Source organism: Tenebrio molitor, chromosome 6 (genome assembly GCF_963966145.1).
Source record: "Tenebrio molitor chromosome 6, icTenMoli1.1, whole genome shotgun sequence".
Classification (NCBI taxonomy): domain Eukaryota; kingdom Metazoa; phylum Arthropoda; class Insecta; order Coleoptera; family Tenebrionidae; genus Tenebrio; species Tenebrio molitor.
Window position 1 is genome coordinate 11540155 of NC_091051.1, and position 24690 is coordinate 11564844.

A 24690-nucleotide genomic window follows, 5' to 3' on the forward strand; every position below is an offset into this window, starting at 1 on the left:
AATGAAGAATTGATATATTACATGTCGCAGCTTTGTAAGCAGCGCACCTTTGAGTTTTCACGTATCGCTTTCAGGAGTGTAGTGTTACAGTTGATCAATTGACGAAACCTGTGTCTCGAGGAGTCGTCAAATTTGGTGTGAAATGCGCGGCTATTTAAATTCTCTATTTAATTATATAAACATGGATGAATGCGACTCAAGTAAACTTTATTGGATGACGAAACGGTCTCTTAAAAAGTAGCTCTGAAAGGCCTACATTTAAAAATGTGAAAAGTTGAAGCGTGCTGAAGTACCTTCCCGGCATATTCATGCGCGATCCAAGGCGGCTCGAAACTTATTCACGACCAGCACAATAGCTGAATAAGTGCATGCAGTATGCAAAATATCCCCCTAAAAACCCACTCGAAGACACATTTCCATTGTTTGGCGGTGCGTCGGAGAAGGACGAGCATAGTCCTGGTAGCGCGGACGACTCGGGGGGACGTATAGAATGTTACACACTAATGGCTTGTTCAAACTGATGATGAAATTCAAGATGCACGAACTAATTTTTGCGGGACGTTAATTGCTTCTGGGGTTTCTGGGGCAGATCATCCTGAAGATTGGAGATTTTTCTCAAAAATGCTTCGTCCTCTGCTAATTACTGGACCGACGAAGTTTTGCTGTTTCGCGGTCCACCGTCTGCGAACTTTTTTCAATAATACAATGAAAGCAACAGACGAGTTTTTCTTATTGTGCACTCCCTCCAGTTTGGACTGGAACTTTCAGACAATGGTAGATTAGACAAACTTAATTGTAGGAGCGAACGGGAACTCGGTTTTAATATATTATTATGCTCCTAATACCACGAGCATGGATTTAAGTTTTATTAACTCCAAGATGAGGCGCCTTTCTTAAAATAATTCGCCTCTCAGCTATCTATTATTAAAGCTGCTTTTTGATATTGCCACGTGAGTGTGTGCCACAATAAAACTGAATTATTCCGAATGATTGGAGAATTATCGTAAAAACTCGCGCGGCGTTCCTAATTTCATCCGTACCTGCACCGCGAATTTATGAAACTTTTGGTGTGACATTCGGAGTGAAAATACCTCCGTTTGTTGGAATTGTAAAAATTGCACGCTTCGGTTAACTTTCTCACGCACATAAATTGACGTCTTCCCTCTGATTAATTTTTTTCGGCGAATTTGCAATCTCAGCCTCGGGAACCGTCGCGTTTCCTTATCTCGGTTCTCGGGTTAGTTTCAATCTCTACTTAAAAAATTTCTACCGAAGTTTCACCTGAATACGAATAACTTTAAGTGTCTCGTTAAAAATTAATTAAGCACGAGGAGAAGTAAGGAAATGTAAGAAGAAAACTGGGATTATATTAGCGTGTTCACTGCTGAATTAGAACGAACTAACTGCTCGAGCCAATGCGGTTCCATTGCACAAACGAGAAAAGTCATATAGGAAAATGTCTTACATTTTTTATGTAGGTATGATACTTTTTTAAATTCGTCCTTACAATATTTCTTAAAGTGTTGTATCGTACATTTGCCGCTAGTTGTGTTCATCTATCAAGCAGCTTTCAAGAAATTCACATCCCCGAACAGAGGGATGCAAATTCTATCAGCAGGCGGCCGGATTTTATTACTGTTGATTCACGTCCATTCTGCCGTCTTCTAGTATTTTATTAAAACACGTTTTACACTGCTCATCTCGTCTTAACAATGAAGTTTACAATGTAAAAAAGAAAATATTCCTAACTTAATTCATTTTTTTTTATGCTACTAGTGTATTTCTTTTTGTGAAGCTTAACATTATCAATCTTTCACAAAAAGAACAACAGTTCTGGATATTGTTGTTAACTGAGATCATTTATTGTTTGATGTCCTTCTATACCATGTTTTTAGAATCTTTACACCAAACTCAAAATGAATCGAAGAAATGTTCTACCACTTATAGGTTTTTTGTTATCAGAATTTGAGACAAGTCTTTAAATATGTAGGTAAGCCTGAAAAGCTTACAGAGATATCGTTACGAAATTTGTTGGCAATGATTAGGGTATTATAAAAATAGATTGACCAAAATCCTAGATGCGTTTAATAGCTTCATAATCCTTTTATCTCGATTGTGTTCTTGTGAATCTACTCTTTCTCGGTGAAGATTCCACCAAGTTGTAGGGACGATTCGGAAGAAGAAGATGCACATTGAAGTATGTACAAAGTTTACAATGAAAATTAAAAAGTCATGATCATACTGAATTTGAAGAACTTTAGAAGAACTAAAACCGATCTTCAATATTTTATCTTAATTTTGTTTTGTTTATCTTATGTGTTAAGTCTTTAGATTTGGAATAAGAAATTATGACAAAGATATTTACAATTTAATAAAATGTTTGTTATGATTATTAGACTTTTTCTGGAAACAAAAATGTATTTCTTACTTCAACAAAGGATTTTCCCTGTTCCATTTTTAACTAAAAATAAATGTTCTTTAAACTGTCGCATTATATTTTCATAGACATGATAAAAGACACTTTGTTATGAGTAAATATGGGACGCTGGTACAAGAGAGTTCATCTTATTAATTCATATTACAGACATTTTAAAATTCGTTTAAATTATCAAGAGAAAAACAAACATGTTTCTTACTAATGTATTTGACTATTCTTACAATGTAACTACTTTTGTAATTTATATATTAGTTAAATTGTAGTTTAGAGCTGCTGTTGTTAAAATCTCAACAATAGATTCTTTACGACGTGCGGTGAAAACCACTTACTTCCTTCTTTTCAAGTCAAAATTTATGGCGGTCCACAAAAAATATTGCATAAACTTTAGAGCACATAACGAATAAAAAACGGATGAGAAATTTTTTCTGGAGATTAATTTCAATTTAAATACATAATACAAAGAGATCTAGTTTCTTATTTTAAAGAGCTCTTGAACACACATTATTTTTAATATAAAATTAATATAACCAACTGAATTGAGTGATAATGAGCCCGACGGAATTGAAAATGCAACCCATAATACATTTCCAAAGTTAACGTGGATTTTAGTTTTTTGATTTAGAAACCATAAAATATCGGGCCTTCAAATAAATATATATTTAGAGTAGGCGTAGGAGACATTCTAATTCTTTTAACAGTGTAAATTAATTTTTGTAGGTAACCAATTATTTTCCGGAGTTGCATAGTATGCATAGTAAGCTTTTTCCCAATTTCATATTCCGTGGAGGGAGAATAGGTAGAATGCACTACAAAAATTAAAAATATTTTCTAACCTAATTTTATTTCGTTAAAACGTCAGGCGTTTCTTGTGTCATTTTCTACGCTGGAAAAATGTTGCAAACAATTGAATTTCCATAGGTTGCTCTAAATATAAATTTATTTTAAGGCCCGTTATAATCAGCTGTGCAGTTTCATAAAGTTTGACATAAACGTCATTCGCTTGGTTAAATAAAATTTTGAAAAAACGAAGAGTTTTTGGGAAAATGTTTATTATCTGCACAAATGCCCAACGGCAGAAGCATTTTTATTACATTCGCCATAAATCAGGATCATGTCTGGTTTCTCATCGTGCGAATACATTTTAATCGTCGTATTTTTACTTTTACATTTTTCGTAAATGTCAGTTGTGACAAATACATAAAATTATTGGAAGCAAAGCCATCATGCATTCATAATTTCATTTTAAAACATCACGATATTTAAAATATCCACGTTAACTTTGGAAATGTATTGTGGGTTGCATTTTCAATTCCGCTGGGCTCATTATCACTCGTGAAATACTCTGTATATCTAGGTATGTATATTTTATTTAACTGGGTCTAAATTAAATCTAAATCGAATAGCCAGGTGAAGAACCTTCAGCAGTTATAATAATAAATTCCTTTCGGCGCTATTCATCTTACGAATTAATTTGCAAAGACAATGTAAAGTCCCATTTATTGGTAGTGTAGTTGTTGATGTAAATGCAGAATCTACCAGCAGCCAATCAAAAACCTGTTTTCGACGCGTGGACACTTTTATGTTGATTGTGGTTATCAATAATAGCAGCCGATACAATAATTTCCATCATATCATCTTTCAATGTCTTTTTGTAAAAAATAAATTACAATAATCATGCAATAACAAACTGCTGTAATATAGGTTATGTCACACAAAAAAAACCTGTCAACTGTCAATAGTGTGCACTTCATTACCACACTGCACTACTCCCTATGCAGATGACGTTTGAGTTCTGCACCATAATACAGGGTGAAATTAAAATACTATATAAAATATATTATATAAAACCCTATGGGATCTTCAGACCAATTGTGAAAATCACGTGTATTCAGTTTCGCGCTATACATCTGCATGAAGGCTGAAATGCTATGTAAAGTTTAAGCACAAAAGTTGAGAACGCCACTGGTATCAAGAATAGTAATATCGAGTGCAACGCAAAAAAGGTGCAAAAAGTTTTGTCATCGCGGGTGCTAGTACCGCGTGCAGATTAGTTGCTTTTAGTGCTACCTTCGGCTATTGTTTACTTGGAATTCAGCAGCACAAATTCGGGACGATGCAACAAGTTTTGCAAGTGTTCGGGACAATTAACATAGAAGGGCACAGGCGTGTAAAGTACGACCAGAAATATAGTGCGAATATGGCTTTGTCTCCTTGAGTACTTTATAACAGCCCCACCGCAAACCCCAATAAAAGTAATCCCGATCAGATGTTGAGAATGGTTACTGGAGATGAAGTTCTATGTAAGGGGTCTAGCAGGTAAACTATTTTACAGTCTGTTGCGGTTCAGTGTCGTGAAAACTGGGAAAAACTAATCGGGCAATTAAGCCATATTCGCACTATATTTCTGGTCGTACTTTATTAGAAATCACGGCCGACATTTTGAATAATTTTTCTACTTGTTGTTTAGTTATGGTTTTTGCTTTGACTTTTCCTTTCACTTGGTTTTCATTTTTAGTTTTCTTAAGGCAGCCGTACACGAGCGGGATTTCCTCAAGGTTCGGCCTGAACAGTCCAAGCCTTGAGGAATTTCTCAACGTGTGTGGCGGCCTCCTTGAGGCCGCGGTGGGTCAAAGAGACATAAAAATCCCGAACAAAAATCAATTCTTTTTCCGCCTTGAGGCCGAATTTTTTGTTTCTTGCTTGCGTGTATTGTGTTGATGATAGTCGACCTTGAGGATTTCGTTGAGGAAAATCATCTCCGTGTGTGGGCGAGGGTTCGGTAGAGGAAATCCCGGAGGCTTTTTCCTTGAGGAGCTCCCGCTCCCGCCCTTTACACGTTTTTGCTGCTAAAGTATTTTTCGGCTATTTCATTCATACTAAGCTTTCAAAAGCATCTCGTTTGGGATGGAATTATGTAAATTAAATTGTACTTTATGAATTTAAAATATTTAATTACATTTTCGGTTTATTCACTTATTAAAGATGCTATGGTTTACATATTGTGATGCATTTCAATTTCACCCAGTATATTTAGTTATAGTTAGTTTTTTTTTTTGAGTATATACTGCAGCTAAAACTATAGCACTGGTACAAATTTATTTTAGAGAAGTTTACAAGACAGGTACCTCTAAGCTTGGTTACAATACAACTTTCTTTCCTTCGTATTGTAGTATTTTTATCTGATTAAAATTTGAGGGGCACATCTTTTTGTTCCTGCAGTCGCCAGCAAAATAATATAATTTTTCTGAGGGCCAAATCAAAATTCAAATTTAACCGGAGCCGTGACATCCTGACAAATGTAAAGTAAATAGCGATTATGAATTTCAATCAGTCTTGACATTATTCGTTTTGTTTATTGTTATTTCGGTTCTCTCGCACCGGTCCAAAATAACAAAAACACCGTGCCCAGCAGGCATCTGTCGTTTTTGCAAGTTGATCGTTAACAATCCTCCCGCAAAATCATCCGTCTTGTTTTTTGGTGGCGCAGGGCCGAGATTAATAATCCTAAAATCCTGAGCGAGTGTATTAAAATATTCGGTATTTAACAAAAAGAGTTGGGCGCGCGTGCAATGAATATGGAATACGGCGGGGACACAAAAGAAGCGGAATAATAGGGGTCCACCGAACGAAAACTCTCCGGCAGTCGTCGGTGCACCTACGGGAGTCTGCCGGAGTTCCATGTGCCTCCGACCAGTAAACAATACGGTTGCGCCCTTGCGATACGTCGGTCGAGGAGAGCTCTTGCTGTCGGTGCGCTCGCTCGAACCAGAAGTTCGACTTGCACATGTGAGACATGTGTTACGGGTGCGCATTTATCTCTCGTCAAGACTAATTGCTCGTAGTGATGTGATTTTTTTCCGTCTTAATCAATCCGAGTTTTGGTTGGGTGCTTGTTAATTGAGGAAAATTAGTGCAGGTGACGGAGGGTTAAATCTCTACAGGAAAAGGTACCGTAAACTCATTAACTTTCATTAAATGCACGAACCGTAATATTGCACCCTCAGGATCATCACCCATATCATGATACACCGAAATCAGTGTTCGGCCTCAGGTTAATCCACTCTGATCAATCTTGATAGGATAATTTCTGAAAAGTGCGCGCCGAGTTGTCTTGCACGGTTCTTTCACGACCGGACTAATTAAAAGACGGTATCTGGAATATTTTGTCCGTTTCGAGGAGATACAAATCAGGGGATAATGCCGGTTTATCTTGATTGTAACGGACGTCAGACCTAAAAGGATTAAATGTTATGGAATTCTGTGTACGGCGACACTCATAATAATTAAGAACAAAATCTTTATTCCGACCAGTGCCTGACATTTTTATGTTATATTTTTTTACTCTTGTTATTCTACCCATCTTGCAGATGTCTCTCGGTATTTGCATCGTCTGTAGGCGTGCGATTGAATATAATTTGTCAAGCAATAATTCTCTTCTATAAGACTTGTGTATTCTTCCGGTGAATCACTCTGTATAATTTACATAACGTACTAAACATAGTTGGCGGTCTAGCGTTTTTCAAAAAATAGATAAAACGTTGTTGTCAACATTTTAAAATGTAATTATATTGTTTATCGACTAAACAAATGATGCACAGTGTACAAAGTGCATGCCAAAAAAAAGGAAAACGTTTTCCGATAGAAAATATGTTTCCTGACAGTTGTACGATTTTCTCTTATATTAATTAGTTAAGCACTAATGAACTAAACTAATAGAACACGTTCGTTGTATCCTTATTTCAATCAAATGAAAATATAATTAATTAGAACTTTGTTGATTGAGGTTTGTGGCAATTGTTGGCGTGCTTTTCTGAAGCTCCGTTTAAGAAAAAAGAAATGTGCACATTGCTTGTCAAAAAGATTTGAAAGAAATAAAATTAGCTAACAATATTGTCAAGATTTACAAGAACTTATCGCAACCACAAAAATGAAGAAATTGGTTCTAGGTTATTCTTAACTTAGCTGCTGGGCAATAATTTCTGAGAGTAATTTCATGCTCGTGTACTTCTTGAGGAAACAGATTGACACAGGTCATAATTCCTAGTTTTATAGATACACGTTTATTGCAGTGAAGGAGTGACCAAAAACAATGGAGCATTAATTCTGATTTTTTTCTGATCGGTGAAAATAATAAAATCAGAACTCCTGCTGTCTGTAAGCGTGGATAGGGTCTGGGAATTATTTTAAACGAAGTATTGTCTTTTTTATTGAAATTTTACGATGAACTACAATATGAAAGTTTTTAACTAAAATATGAAAAACCATTTTCTGCAGCCTGGCTTTTATGCAAACATTCAACAAATCGAATTATGATTTTACTAATTCATAATTATGATTTATGACATACTGTCTAAATTTCTTAATTACATTTTTTACAACTTCCCTCTTAGTCACCACTTATTACTAATGTAAATATTATCTTCTTCATTGGTTTAGTATTGTTTGGTTATAATATAATACACGTTAAAATGTAAACTGATAAATTGTAATCGTATAGAATTTTCAGAAATAAACTATCATGTGAACAAGTTTAATGATTTCATTTCAGAAAATAATAAAACAGCATGTTACTTCGGTTTCTGTTATTATTTTTTACACCAACAGATGAATTTAATTACTCAGTGATTCACTCTAGACTAGACTAAATAATATAATGCAAAATGTGCGTATTGTTTATTATGAAATCTAATAAATTTTATAAAATCTGTTTACAATTTGCTAATAATAAATAAAATGAAATAATTTATTTTGATGATCAGGTTAATAAAAAAATCATAAATAGATTGTTTCTTATACAATATGACAACTTTATCGTCGTCACTTTCCACTCATCAATAGCATCGTCTGTGACACATCGAACGAAATATTTTCTGGTGCACTGGAGCGAAACATTAGCTACCGACATTGCAATGACTCGAGAATATAATGTGCCAATAAACGAAAGTGTTCTCTTATTTTTTTAATTTAATCTTTTATCACCACAATTATTATTAATTGCCTAAGAGATGAACTGTAATTTTTTTTTGCCGACAAGAATAAAGTTTTCGTCATCATTTAAGAAACAGTCGCATACCTAAGTAAAAACGAAAACTTTTTTAATTAGTTAGTCTCATTGAGACGCTTGATCCTAGCCATCAAACATGCTGGGTCTTGCATCCGTGTGGTGCAATTTTTAAGTGTATGGGTTCTAATTTCTTTTACGTTGCCAATTCTGCCAATAAACGCGAATGTTTTTATTTTTCGTTTTAGCGCCATCATCACTTGAAACAACTGGCTGAAAACTCGTTTCTCACACTTGTTTTTGCTGTAACAAATGTTCTGAATGCGATTAAGATTTTTAGCAAATCGAAATGAAAATATTTTAGTGTGCTACAAAACAGATCGAAATTCCTGAATGTCCGTTCGTAAAAATAAAAGTTGAACAAGTTGCATTTTTACGTCTGATGAAGATTTGTCGCTTTTAATTAAATTCTGGAGAAGGTCCTTTCATTAAAGTGCGGATTGTTATGTTGCGTTTTAGTACGGTATATGTCTAAAACAATAATGAAAATGTTGAAACACTGCTGTTGTTTCGTTCCATTGTTCAACGGAAGAAGCTTATTTGCTGTCGGGAAAAATTAAAATAATAAATGTCACTCGTGATCGAGTCTAGCTTTGTGAAAAAATCCTGCAATCGTTTTAAGAGCTTTATTCAAAAACAGCGTCATTTCGAAAGCTGAAAGTCAGCTTTATTCCCTAACGTCCTCCTTTATGTGTATTAATATGAAAAATGCAAAATCCGGAAAATTATTTATTAGGCTAGCTTCTCTCTGCTTAAATCTTGACGGCTGACGTAGTCCCATAGCTGAAATTAAATTAGAAAAGCATATTGCATGTAAAAACGAAAAATCGACCGGTGATATTTTACTTCCACTAAATTAAAAATGTCGGTTTCACTTCCTTCCGTCCTGCGAGTTTCTCCCGGGATCTTGCAAACCGGAAAAATCCCGAATTGGAGTTTGTTTATTTAATTACAGTATTCGAGTTCAAGTTTTGGTTTTTTGATAACGCAATTATTCCAGATTCTTTTCAAGCAATTACACAAAGCTCAAGAAATCCCCGGATTTGTTCGCTCTTGGGCTGACCTTTTCGACGATTCAAAAACACATGTGCATACGGTTTAATTATTGTGCAATATAAACAACCAAGACATTTTGTCGGAGCGAATTAAACGTGAAAGCTTTCTCGAGTTTCCGTATCAACAAATAACGTCGCTAATAGACAACGAAAAATAAACACTCGCTAATAATATTATGATTGGGGTATCAAAGTGGAACGCGTGAATATCTACAACTCGATGTCGGTATAAATTTCGTATTTATTTGCGCTCATATCTTTATCCTTAATATGGACGAGGAATTCGTGTTTGTTTAATTTATAATGTTGACTTTCGAATTGAATTTGTTTAGATAACTTTAAAGTATCGGCGGGGAATCGTTAATTGTCGGTATTAACAGCATCGCAAGACGATAATGCAGCTGAGTTACACCGGGACAGGTGAATAACTTAAGCTGCAAGAAGTTGGCTCCAGTTGCTCTATTTGCGCTTGTGGCGCGCCTCCCACCAACTTATGAAATAATTTCTTTTTAATAACACTAGAATTCCACCGTAAATCACTAAAGACATTCACAATTAATATTTGCGCAACTTTATAACGATGTGATAAATTCCTGACAGATACACACCAAAGAAACGGATTTATTGGAGTGGAGCGATCTGGAAATTCCGTGCATTCAACAACTTATCAGCTATGGAGGCACATTTTCCACTGGAAGCGTCTCACCACTTAAGACGGAATCTCAAAGATAATAAACAATTTTAATTACTAACGTATGTCATTGTATTGGGTACTTGCACGACTCTCACGATGGTGTCGGAGCCCGTGTGGTCTTTTATTAATAAAATCTTGTGAAGCGACAAGCCGATCTGTCTGAATAACGTGCCTTTTGGTCAATATCAAGTTTAGTGTCATAGGACTACTGAATGAGGCTACTCAAGCCGTTGCAGTCAGTCATCTCTGAATGGGTTCAACTTCAATTCTGATCTTATCAATAAATGCGTTCCAGCTCGGCGGGCGGTTCCATGGGTCGGGATCGAAAAAATCTCGGCCTGTCTGGCATAACATTTGGTCCACGTACGCACAACCGTGCAGAAAATCGACCAAATTAAACGTTGACCATTCAAAAATGAAAGAGTCGCTTTCAAATCCGGTATTCCGAGTGGTCGAAGCGCAAGAAAATATGTGTGAAGTGAACTGGATGAAGCCTTAAGGCCGTCGGTGTATTAAATGTTAATTTATTAGGCGATCGGCTCTGGGCTGGAGTAATTCCATGTTTTCGTGTATCTCGGAGTTGTTTGCCTTCGTATGTTTTCACGAAATGGTTATGTCCCATCTCATTTCATCAAGATAGGAATCTTGTCGAGTAGCATATTACTAAATTCGTTAAGTTTTTGGAGAAAGTAAACAAGGCTGTTATACAGATTATGGACAATGGCGGCCACGAGGACCGGACGTCCAAACCGTGCACTATCAAATAATATAAAAATATCACCGTTTTATGGGCTACTAAAGGTTCATAAAAGAAGCGTCGCCGGTGGAGTAGGCGTTTATATGTATAACCGGTAGTTGCGTTTTACAATTCTTCTGTAGAGTACTGTTGAAGAAATAGTGGCGTGTGTTAGATCTGAAGATCGAGATTTAGACTGAATTCTGATTGTGGGATTGTTCAGATGGCAACAGAATATTGTAAAAATGTTTTGAGGATGGTAGATTTATTAAATGATACATTTCTCTGATTTGGTCCGATTACATTAAGTTGTTTTCGAAGATAAGAAGATTCTAAATATGCTTTTGAAGATTATGTAGATTTTTATTTGTGTTAATTCAATATAATCCCCTCGAAAATCATTATTTTGGAAAAAATAGCGAGTGTCTAAAAAATAATGTGTACTGAATATATCCGGTACATCCGGTGAGTCAAGTTTTACCGCCCCCACGATTAACCCTATTAAAAAATTAGTAAAAATAACGAAACTTTAGGGTTACATTCCCTTGATATAAGGCTTCAAATGTGTGCAATCAATTTTCCCTTATCACTTCATTCAGAGCCATAAAGTTAAAAAAAATCGATTTTGAGCAAAAAATTTTTTTTTTCGGACACGATCATAATTCACAATTAATTCAGAGAACACATTTATGAAATTCGCATCAAAAGAAAATGATTAGTTTTTGAATTATTTCAATTTTAACATTAACAGCGAAAAATGACCAAGATTTACAACTACAGTGTCAAAAAATAAACACCTCATTGTTGGTAAACATCTGTTGACAAATTTTCTAGCAATTTTTAAGTCCCTAAAGGGTACCATAAACAACCTATGTCAACCTCTTTTGTGGGACCACCCAATTTAATAATAAATCATAGCAAAATTTTACACTTTAATATCGAATTCCATTTATTTCAAAAACCGGTGATGTTTTCATGATTTCAATAACACCAAATTTTTCCTAAATGTTTGAAAGGACTGTCAGTGAAAAAATATGTAAATTAATGTAGCGGTAATTGAATTAAAACGAAATATTTACCTGTTCCATAAAAAAATTTGAAATTTTTACAGAATATTCTACAGGGATACACAGTCACTCCTGAATTTTTTGAGAATTTTAAATCGATTAGAAGTGGGTGTTTTCTCTCGGGCGGTAAAACTTGAATCACTCTGTATTTCTGTATACTTAAAAATACATTTTAAAAGTGTGCAAGATTTATCTTAATTTATATAATTACACTATAATTCTTAACAGGTAATTGTGGTGTAATAATGAAGGTAAGAAAGAAACTTATGTAAATTATACAGGACGTAATGTTTAACTTAATAAGTACAATAATTAGAGGCGAATTATCAAAACGGAATTATCAGATAATAACTCAATTGCTATTTAATTGCCAAGAGAATTATCAAAACAAATAATTTAATCTTTGGTTTTTGGTCTTGCGATTTACTAAATTTGATTTTTTCACACCACATGTTTGGGAAAAATAATTAAAAAAATATAAACGCAGGCGACGCAGGTTGTCCTTGTTTGTCCTTGTTATTTTATCGAAGATAAAATAACAAGACCTAATTTTTTTATCGGATACATTTTCCAATTTTACGAAAACTTTTTGCTTTGAGTTGAATTTGGGCATTTTTATTCTGGTTAGACCCGAGAGCTTTAGCTTGAGGGTTTAACCTTTGAATAAAAATGCCCAAATTCATGTCGTAAAATTGTCTAAAGCAAAAATGTTTAAGTCAAAATTGGGAAATTTATCAGATGTAAAAAATGAGGTCGTGTTACTTTTGGCAAGATTATTTCCAGAATACAAACTTCAACGTTAATTATTTATTTATAATACTTACAGTTATTAAAAACACAATTATTAAAAACAATTTGAAAATCTGACAGGAGTAGCATGCAATTTTAATCACTTTTGACAGATGACAGAGTAACAGGACGTTTTAACAGCGGTAAACATTTCTAATTGGATGAAAGCAAACGCTCTGATTGGCTGAACATGCACGTTTGATATACAGGGTCTCTACAAAGTATGGCAACAGTTAAATATCTCGAGAATGCTTTCTCGGAAATCCTTGAGATTTGGTATGGAGTTAAGAGCATTGAAATTCTATTCTTTGTAATTTTTTCAGTTTTATACCATCATTTGTTTTCGAGATGAATTAAATTTAAAAAAAAATGAGTTTTTGATGTAAACTAATTATTACATGTGATACATCGTTGAATTCAGAAAAAACCTCTTTTCAAAAATCATAAAATTAACCCCTGTTGCCATTTAAAAAAATTCAAGTTAGTTGTATCTCGAAAACAAAGGAAGATATAAAACTGAAAAAATTGCAAAGAATAGAATTTAAATGCTCTTAACTCCATACCAAATCTTAAGGATTTCCGAGAAACCATTCTCGAGATATTTAACTGTTGCCATACTTTGTAGCGACCCTGTATATTGGAATTAATCTAAATAAATTTATATCGTTAATTTTTTTTTATTATCGTTTTTTGACATAGATAACACTTTTCTATTTTACCCAGTGATGGCACAAGGGGGCCCAACTCAAAGTTTTATATGGCAAGAGGGGTCAAATATTATATTTTTTGAAAGCATTTTTTGGTCCCCAATTCAGTAGTGAAAGAATTTTTTGAATCTGTTAATTTAAATGAAGAAGAATTTCAGTAAATTCTGGCATAAATTAAAATATCTCAGCAAATTAAATTCTCACAATGAACTGCAGCAACTTCCTGGCAGATAGCCAAACCGTATTAAAATTCGTTGAGAACATTACGAATGACCTGTGGTCCATTTACCGAATTTTGTGTCTCGCTCTTAAATCGTCGGTGTCATCGAAATGTAATTATTAAATAGAGGATAACAGGACCTTTCACAAAATACAACATTTGACACCTGTTGCCATAAAGTTTTGAGTTGCCCCTCTTGCCCCGTCATTGAATAGATAGAAAAGTATAATATATGCCAAAAAATGAGAATTTAGAAATACCGTGCGATCAAATAAAAAAATTAGAGTAGGCGAAATTGGTGGTTTGAACCAATCAAAGCATCAGAATAGTACAATCCAGGAAACTCGATTTTTTTTTTAATTGATCGCACGTTACAAATCAACGACACAAATTTAAAGAATGTTGTTTCTTAATTTACAGTTGCAATTAGTTCTTAAAATAAAGTAGCCATTTTAAAAACGTCAAGAAGAATATTTCGTAAGAGAAAAGTTGCTCGTCTTATTTACGAAAACAATGATCAGTTTTTCTTTAAACAATCGGAGTAAGATAAATTAAAATACAGTTCACGTTTTCGAAAAGTTCACGTTATGGAATACGCGGACAAATCTAACCTCTTTTTTTCCGTTCTATGTGTTTTTAATCTGCAGTTTGAAAAAGAAGTGTTTTTAAGACGAGTGGTTCATTCACAATTGACTCTTCAACGCCAACTTCGACGCCAAATTAAAAAAGTCCAATAAATTACTTTGCCGAAAAGTTTGTTTAGTTGAGAGTATGGTGCCCTTTTCACGCAAATTTTTAAGTGCCTAAACTTCTTCAAAGTCGGTATCATTTTTTTATTGTTCATGTTTTAGAGTATGAAAAGCCTTGACGTTCACGTTTTGGAATACCTAAATTTCAAACCTTCTGTTCACGTTTTTGAACGTTCACGTTATGGTATGTTCATATTATCGAGACTCTAATGTATCTACAAATTATTTGTATTATACCGGGTGTCCGCTCGAATATTAAAATGGATTTATGTCTGGTGTCTTTATCGAATTATTTATAATTTGAAATTTTGTGACGTAAGTCTGTACGTCAAGGGACATAACGTAGTAGAGTGTCATGTAATTTTACTAGGTCCCCAACTGCCCCCAGCATTCTCCGCTTTTTTAAATGAGATTCTAAATTGTTAATGACGTAATGAGTATAAAAGAGGCCATCTTTTTTTTTTGAATGAAAATGATAGCTTACAAAGAATAGTGTTTGAGATTTCAAGATAAAAAACTGAGTTTTTTTTAATTAAAAAAATCAATTTGTGCAGAAAATTTTCAAAATGATCAAAATGTGTTTAAGAACCGGCTGTACTATTGTTTCAATAATAAACCATGACCATTGTGAACATTTAATATGATTTATGTTATGAAAGTTATCACCAAATTGCTTTAAAATTGAAACGAAAACCTTGTTATAAAATTTTTGTGTTCTTTGTTACTGTTTTAACCGCATTATTAAACATTTTCTGCTTTATTTCAGCTTTGTGAATTTTTTATTTATCTATTTTTGTTTTGGCTTAATGGGAGGCATGATTAATTTTTTTAACGTTGAACACACTGTTTGATGGACATAACATGTTGCTGAATTTCCCGCGATGTCTGAGTATTCTTCTGATGCAAAGTAGTAAAACTGACAATAATGCACTAGACATTGACGCTATTTAGAACCTCAAATTTAGATAAACATAACCTAATTTAACAGACAACTTTACTACCAAATTAAATGCAAAATTTCCATGCCCTCCCATTATGCCAAAACAACGTGAATGCATTTTATTTGCACCACTCTAACCAGGCCAACTTGATTTTTATACCCGATTTTTTAAATTTCGCTGTCAAATATTTCACAAAGTTTCCTTTTCAACTCATCACTTTTTTTACATAGGGTACTAAACAGATTTTTCTTTTCATAATCCGTTAAGGAAAATATCAGGTGTCATTTAAAATTTTTAAGTCAGGGTGATTGGGGCGGTATAATCACGCGACAACTACACTAAGTTAGGTCCCCCTATGTACATATTAACTCACATTCTAAAATTTAAAATTGGTACCTTTAAAAACCCCAGAGAATAAACCCATCGGAACATTTTCTCCCAGACACCCGGTATAGTATTACTTTAGTGATAATGAAACGATTATTATCTATTACCTTTTAACTTGTTATGATATGTTCAGTGTAAAGTTTTTGGCAACTGATAATTATGTAAATCACACTAGTCGAGAGTGTGACCCAAAATTTTCATTACAACCATATGTTCGAGAAAAGACAAAATTACTGAAGAAATAAAATTTAGAAGACAAGAATTAATGTTATTATATCGTGCGTTCCTTAAAATTTATCCTCGAAGTTGGCGTTGAAGAGTCGATTGTGGACGCTCTACGCAGAGGTGCGTTCACAATCGACTCTTCACCGGGAACTTTGAGGATAAATTTAATTGAACCCAATATACTTCGCAACGTGTAAACATTTGAAATATAAATAAATTGAAATAAAATGAAGGACATTTTTGTACGCCTTTTTTGTGCATCATTCCGTCATTTGTACTTAAAAGATTTCTGAACATCAGTTCAGTTAATTAAGCAAATAATAAAAAAACTTCTTCAATTCTTGTTAATGGTAATTTAATATGAGATTTAATTCTACCACTCCCCGTAAATTTTTTTCGAGATATTTTCTAATTATTTTGACAAAGCCTTCATTCTAATTTGAAGTCGAGATGAGACGAGTGAGTGTTTTTAATTATTTATAAGAAAATTGTGGACGTTGCCGTGAAATATGTTTTTTCGACCAAAAAGAATCTCCTCGCTCTTCGTATTCCTTTTCGGCCGCTTTCATGTCTTTTCCCTATTAGCAGAAGCTATTCTTTAATTAATTTCATAAGTAACTTATTTTAATTAATTTTGTGAGACGTCTAATTGGACCGCTTCCTAAGAAAATCCATTAAGTCCTCTCTAAAACCTACGATCAATCGTCTCCGATCTGACTTTATCGAAATTTGATTAGGGTAAATTAAAGATCGACGTGAATATTCTATCGAGTTTTGATTGGACCAGCCGGATTTAATTTCCTTTGAGGTCAGACGTCCCAGTAGCTGTTCTGATTAAATCCGGGCAAACACATGAGTGAGTATTTACACTGACCTAGGACTGCACACAGTGTACACGTATGATTTAGTATCATTTTTACGAGCAAACGTTACAAGAATCTGACGTTAATGGCTAGCAAGGCGCGTTTTATTGTCTGTTCAACTGGATAGAAACTTCCTCAGTATAAAATTAAACACGCTGTTAATACCGGAAACGAATAGCTCTTCAGCGAGATTAATCCATCAAGAAATTTCCTGAAACACACTCAAAAATCACGAATCTCCCCTAATTGCATCTGTCTAAATCAAAACCTAATTAAAACGTCAACATCGAGTTCAATCAAACAAACACGATGGTTGTCTGTACGTGTGTTGACAATTACGATGGAGGCCGCTGAAAGGCGCTGATGTCAAGTCACGTGGATGGCACGTGTTTTATGCGCGATGCCCTTTGGTCCCACAAATAATACACCTATTGTGTACTTCAGCAACCAAACACAATCGTTGCCATGTTTATCTAACAATGACGGAACGAAACATGGGAATAATAATAATCAGGACATGGTAATGGGAGGGATTCGATTAAAATTTTCTTCGAAAAATGAGATGAGGCGGGAACACGTGACCGCGACGTCATCAGAATTATTCCTAATGATCCTCCTTCTCTTTGCTTCTTTTACAAAATTTTTATGAGCCTGGTAGGCAATTTGTGTGCTTGAATGGCTTTAAACATCCTTTATTTATCTATACTGTACTCATACATAAATATATTCCGGTCTTTCCTTTTGCATTTCCCTCCATAAACGTCTAAAATATAAAGGAAAAGTTCGTCGTTTAGGCTCGGATCTCGTTATCTAGACCGTTTTAGCGTCATACACCCACAATATGGAGAGTTTATAAAAACGCAGTCGCTAAATTAGATCTGCTGATTTATATCTGTCAGTTTCTTTTTTAAGACAGTTCTCCTACTTATATTAAAACACGAGAAAATTTTATTTTCCGTGGCACTGGTTCTCGTATCCCATTTTTTTATAACTAGAGTTTATTTCTTTTTTTTTAAAGTAATATGTTTTTTATTCTGCTTTATAGTGTGCCAGATGTGAAAATACGGTTTCACTTTCGTTTTGTTGTACTTTTTAAATATGTAACATAAGAAAATAACAACCTTTTTATTTATTTATTTACTGAATTGTTCCTGAAGTAAAGTAAAAGAGGAAGAAACTTCGAACAATTTTATTTCTCAACTCAGCCACTTAAGCAACATTATACATTTGGTGTAACGATCCTGAAGTGATTTAATGCTCTTGTAAAAAAATTCTCGGGGTTTCTCCAACGTCACGGTTTCGTTGTCCGGAAAATGAGTATCACGAAGGTGCTCTTTTAATTTTCCTAATAAACAGTAAATTGTAGAGGCTGGATCTAGGGCGGTTGCTCTAAAATTTGGAAATCAGCGTTTTGAATGCTCTTGTAAACCCGAACGTTGTACCTAATCACGAAACAGCACGGATTACAGATCACGGATAAGCTGTTTAAATCTAACCTCACTTTTTGCGTTATTTGTGTTTTTACTCAGCAGACTGACGAGTGGTGCGTTCACAATCGACTCTTCAACGCCAACTTTGAGGATAAATGTAAATGAACACCCGATATGAATGCATATTTTGAATAACATTTTTCTTGCTTTCTAATTTCTCTTTAAAAACAAAAACATTGTCATCAAATATTCAGATTTTTTTAAAATTGTGAATTAACGTGTAAATAAAAAGATATTTTAAAAATGTGCAGACAGATATTAATTAAAAATGGTAGAAATTTGTGGCTCTTTTTCCCCATATTTGTACTATTCCCAAAGTGCGAAAGCCACGAAGACGTGCAAATTATCCATAACTAACCGACTTTGAACGGAACAGGATTATTAGTATGTGGATGCGCTGAATTTCAATTGGAAACATTACAGACCCTGTAGCCGTAACCTTATTACAACATTAGATATGGGTTTAGATGCTCTAGGGAAAAAGTCTGTGAACATCACAAGGCCCACAACGTTCCTAAGCAACCACAACTTAAAAAAAAATATCCAAAAAATGTTTTGCGTTATTTTTCCTTTTCTTGATTACTCATTGTTAGGGTTTCGATTAGATCAAACAGGTTGTACTCAAAGTTAGAACCAATATCGCTCGTGTTTGTCGTTTGACACCTTTTTTGCAACAAGATAATGCGCGTTCCTACAGCTACAAAGTAACGTTTTCATTGATCGCGAGATTTCACAACTGAGTGATATGTTTAGAACTTGATTTCACCACGGTGGAGTCAATTTATTTTCTTTGATTGGCAATTCAGGACACTCGGGGTGAGATGTCATGCAGCGGCATTGATCGTTTAATTGAAAACATACCTCCGCCATTACTTAAAGAACTTTGGACCAAATAAATCCAATAATTGAGAAAACTCATTTTTTATTTCATTCTTATCAGAATTGATTGTTTAAATGTTTTGTCGAAACAGTTGTTCTGTAAAAATTTTTTACTGGTTGTGTGATTTAATTTAAAAAAATATATACTGGAATGTTGGAAATGTGTAAATTTTATATCAGAGCAGAGTAATCTAATGACGAAAACGATCTGAATTATCATAGGTCAATAGTTTTTAAATGTGGTCAAATGATGAAGTCTAGATCGTAAAATGTTAATATTTATCGAAAGGATGAAAAAGCACTTAAAACCTATAGTTTTTTTTTTTATTTTAATGTATCGAGTTAACTTTCCAATCGTCAAGTCAACAAACTGGCTAAATTGTGATATGGTCGCTTGTTTTAGAACTGTATCACTAATTAAATAAACCACGAAACAAGATATTTTGATATTTTGACGTCAAGAAAATAGTTTAAAGTAATAATGGATAAATTGTGTAGGAAAAATAAAGCAATAGGGGCAAAAAGGTTCTTTATAATTAAAAAAGTGCTTCGTCGCCCCGACTCTACCATTAATAAAATGTCCACAATCATTCATCATCCTCATTTCTGTTTAACTTATTTCTTTTAATAAAGTTTTAGTATTTTATTTTATCGTCCCGTCCGTAATAATTCATTGATTGATGTAAAGGGATCAGACAAGTTTTTACAGCCTCGTTAAATTCTTTTCGTTCTTAGAGTGAACCACTGACATTCCTAATTAGTATCATAACCACTCTAGCCCGAAAATGATAATTAGTACCACATGGAACCTCCATCCATATCTCATCATTTCACATCCATCCGAAAAAAGTGTGAAACAGTATACAAAATGCCCGACTACTTTAAATTGTAACTAATTGGTCCATTAACCGTGGTCGTTACAACATTCCCCGGTTGTTTTTTCGGCTCGAGACGCAGCAAACTATTCTTGAAAATCGAAAGTACCGATTTAAAAGATTAGAGGCCGGGTTCAATCTTTTTTAGTTTCGGTCCATATAAGGAAACCCGTTTCAGACCTAGCGACATCGAAAATTTATTGTTCTCTTTTGCATTGCCAAATCTGGATCGGTTTTTATCGTTGTTTGGGAACGTCCGGTATTTAAAGATAAGAAGGCGGTTTGGTCGAGGCCCCTTCAACCAGTTTACCAGGGGGATGGGATGGGAAATTAGACTCCGTCTAGTCAGTGTTACATTTCGAAACAGGTGTTTAGGAGGTTGTTGTAATTTTATAGGATTTGATTAGTGGTGCTCAGGGCCGGATTAACACATTACGACGTGCCGCCGGCTAAATCTGACTGATAAAGAGTAACCGATAAGTCCACTTTTAAACGAGTAAAACTAGTACGAGCAAAAAGGGAACGAGACTTTTCGGGTTATAATGGACGTAAATGGTTTCCTAAATGGATACACGGAGATTTTGGGCGTCGTAAATTCGAACTGGTCAATACATTTTGATTGGGGCAGCTGCAATGTAGCTGGTGAATTGAGTCATAATTAAAAACATTATTTTTTGCTTTCAAGTGAGACCCTTGTGTTGTTGTTGCTAAATAAATTTCTATACGTTTAAAATAATGAGCGTCGCTGGTTTGACGAATTGAAAAAGAAATACATATGTATATTGATAAATAAAACTGAAATTGCCACTTAGCATTCCTTCAAAAGTACAGTAAAAACGAGTACACTACGATTCTTTTTTCTTTCCTTTTTCTCAAGTCTTTGTAATATTGGATGATTCAAAATGGTTGTGGATAAATATGGCAACTATGTACGAAAATGTATGTGGCAATTGTGTAGGTGGGATAGAGTTGACATTTGTATGACATTTCATTTGATTTTTTTTATACAGGGTGTCTCAGCTAAGACTTTCGAGCCTAATATCTCGGTTATTTGCCAACGGATTTTTATGAAATTTTAAATGCAGATATTTTAGACCGTGAAGGTTCAATTAGTAATAATAAAATGACCTCAAGTTAAAAAATGTAATTTTAACACATGTTTCCTTTATCGAAAATTATGCGCGTTTATTATTAGATTGTTAAACATTAAAAAAATAGGGGTCTACACAAACAATTAAGTAAATCACTTGTCTGATTCAACGAAAAGATTAGATTTTGTCGTTTGTAAAATTTGAAGATATTTGAGCAGTTACTTTTTGAAACAATTGATGATTAATTGCCAAGCAACATTTTGTACACCCTTTAAAGTCTGTCAGAATTGGGCGCGCTTTATTAGAAACGTCAAATTGTGAAAATTTATTGAAAATAACCTCAGCGGCAGAAATTTCAATATTGTTGAAAAAGGAAAAGAATTTTGCCTATGGAGAGTGTCGTAAGAACTTCAATGACACTGTTCGTTTTCTCGTGGAACACTATCCAAATGTAGGCTTTACAAAATGTAAGGTTAAGAGAGTCACCAATCTATTTGAAGACACAGGAAGTGTACGTGAACTAAATTACCTTGCTAAAATATCCCGATCGTGTTTTAGTCCTTTATAAGGGAAGAATTAAAGCATCCAGTATAATAAATTACGTCCAAATGTTGTCTTTAACTTTGTAAGTGTTTGTAAGGTTAGCAAGATAAACGTCAAATATGTCTCCTGCGCTTCTGCGAAAAGGGATGACCAAAATTCTGTAAAATTGCGCGTTTGTTTCATACGCGTCTTCGTTTTTGCATTTGCAGCCACGTTTAACACAGTTTTTTGCTTTTTTCTTGCAAACCAGACGTCTTTCAAGGACGAGTTTTTCCCTACAGCATTTTTTATTGACGATCAATTTTTTTATGTAAATCTTAAATTGATTCAACATTTTAAAAAGGCATGCAAAAATTACGTTTTTAAGACTTGGGTGATTGCATTAATGGGATTTTATTCTTTAGCGTCTAAAATATCTGCATTTTAAATTTCACAAAAATCCGCTGGAAAATAACTGAGTTATTAGGCTCGAAAATCTTAGCTGAGACACCCTGTATATGTTGTTCACGTTCAGTTGACAATTCCAAGGTCAAATAATTTTATTTTTTGGCTCTGTAATTATGTTTTGTAAATAGTGACATGCAGGTAAACACCGTTCACGTTGGATTAAGCATTGCTAAATTGTATTATGTTGGTTAGCTGCACGTCACTATTTACAAAACATAATTACACAGCCAAAAATTTAAATAATTTGACCTTGAAATGTTCAACTCAACATTGATATGACAATTTTCAAAATTGCGCTACTATGAAGTGTCAAAGAAATGTCGACTCTATCCTACCTACAGAGTTGCCACATAAAGTTTCGTACATAGTTGCCATATTTATCCACAACCATTTTGAATTACCCAATATAAAATTAATTGTTAGTTGGCATTGTTTTGATGCAAGCCAGTATTGCATCAATTAGAAATTAATTTTTTGATTAACTACTTGCTTGCAGAGTACAAGTTTACTGCTGAATATCTAATCGTTTGCTAGAAACGTATTAACATTTACTTTTACTACTACAACAAGTAATTAGTAATTAACGAACTCAAACAACCGTCGAGTACCGTAACTGATTTTAGTACAATTGAACAACATTAACCATTTGTCTGATAAGTCGCCGACGCTGTGTGAAGTTACGCAAATATCTATGCAGGTTTTCTGGACTCTTTAGAATCTCCATATGATCCAGTTTTTTTTTGTCCTAGCATTTAAAAAACACCCTGTATCAGAGGTTGAAGAAAATTCCTACTGACAGTTCTAGCATGACCATCATTACAATATTGCACCAGGTGCGAAGCAACCAACTAATTGAATTTACCAAACCTTATCCCAAAGTGTTTCGATTTCATTGAAGACTACTTAGGAATTTGTTACGGGCAAAATATTACGCAGCTTTTTACGACGAATTAAAAAGCACCCCCTGACACAAACAAATATTGCCTAGAGTAATCCCTAAGGTGTAAATTTCGTTGGGGTTAAGCTAAATTTTGTGAAACCAGGCGTAAGGGGTTGGTCAGTGTTTACGTTTGTTGTTCTCAGTTTCATTTCTGACGTCTCAAATTTTTACTTAAATTTTCAATCGGATGTTGAGGGGAATCCCTGCAGCGTCCCCTGTTCTAATCCGGTAGTGATGTTGTTATTAGAGACCTCATGTCGGACGCGTCTTTTACTATGCATAGAATTTTGTTTAACTAACAATGGGATGCACCCGTCCGTGGAAAAGTGTACTCTATCTTCTATGTAATTTACACAAAATGACAATGAGCTTCATCTGTCTACAAAAGACGGATTAAATAGTACGGCTGAATAGTTTAAATACTGTTTAACATCGTCCGATGAATACGAAAAGAATTGAATAGTCGTAGTCAAGTAGGGAAGCTATTGCATTTTTACAATGCCATTGATTTGATGTGGGTCGGATCGATTCAATTTCGATGCACGATCCGGACAGATTTGTAATTACAGTCTGTTGTCGGGCTCCATCAGGTATCGTCATTATTTACAAAAAGTGTCAGAAGTGATGCTTTCAGAACTTAATTAATTCATAAATCAAGTCGGACCTCTACTGAATATATTATTTCACGGCTTGGTTACAAACCAAATCCTTTATTAATCATATTAGTACGGCCGACAAGCATATCTCGGATTATGTAATAGTTGTAAGTCCCCTGAGGTAATTTACGTCTTGTAGAATTACACCACTTGACGCTTTATTTACACCGCCATAATTTACCATATAGGGTCATTGTAATTGTGTAAGTGTTTGCCGGTGTTTTGTTAAAAACCCGGAAAAATTTTCATACGTTTTAATGAACTCGCCCCGGCATCGGGAACAAGGTTTATTAATACTCCTGCACAATTAAGGGAGATTTATGGGACACCTATCACCATGCAATCACGTAGCAGGAGAATGTCTTATTTGATGAAGTGATAATTCCTATAGATCGCCGTTCGCATCTATTTCTGCTGTATAGAGAGGGGATCGACAGATGTTAATTAGGCAAATTACCATAAAAATATCTACAAACCAATAATGTTACAGTTTTCAAATGATGGGCTTGATCATTTCACACAAATTATTTTGTAGTTAAATTTTTAAGTAAGTGCCACACTTGAACGAACATGCTTGTTATTACTTGAATTAACACATGTTAAAGCAAATTGAATATACCGGGTGTCCGCATGAATAGTTCGAATGCGTCTGTTTCTGGTGGGTCTATCTGGCTGGATGTGAGTCAGCGCGTAGGGGAACATAACTGAGCGTAGTTCTTGCGTCGCTGTTCTGCCCTCAACCACCCCCATTTTATATATCTTTAATCATGGGTTATGAAAGAGAAAATCTTTTTTACTACCTTTTTGCAGAGATCAAGATACGTTACACTTTAAAATT

At 34.4% G+C, this 24690-nt stretch overlaps 1 protein-coding gene across 2 annotated transcripts in view; it reads left to right on the forward strand.

Annotated features, from left to right (window-relative positions):
• Positions 1–6098: 6098 nt before the first annotated feature.
• LOC138133792 (kinesin-like protein CG14535) overlaps positions 6099–24690 on the forward strand; it is a 234738-nt gene continuing 216146 nt past the window's right edge. For both annotated transcript variants that reach the window (XM_069051748.1, XM_069051749.1), the window contains exon 1: positions 6099–6384. The gene's annotated coding sequence lies outside the window, so the exon portion shown is untranslated. The remainder of the gene's footprint in view (positions 6385–24690) is intronic.